Below are 236 nucleotides of genomic sequence, written 5' to 3'. Positions count from 1 at the left end.
GCGCTGTCTACAAGAGAACAAGCCACGACTCTCTTCCCGTTCCCACCAACACGATAGCCTCGGTGTTTTGCGTTCTTCGTAGCGTTTCCGCAAAGCAAGCACCGACGACAGCCAAGGCGTCGTCCGGCGCGGTTTTCCATCTGGCGGCAAAATACCTCTCCTACTCGACCCTCTCCTTCTCGTTCCACGGCAGCGTCGTCGTCGCGTCCGTGACGGGGACAGGCCCAATCGGGAAA

Source organism: Amblyomma americanum, chromosome 5 (genome assembly GCF_052857255.1).
Source record: "Amblyomma americanum isolate KBUSLIRL-KWMA chromosome 5, ASM5285725v1, whole genome shotgun sequence".
Classification (NCBI taxonomy): domain Eukaryota; kingdom Metazoa; phylum Arthropoda; class Arachnida; order Ixodida; family Ixodidae; genus Amblyomma; species Amblyomma americanum.
This window is presented reverse-complemented; position numbering follows the sequence as displayed.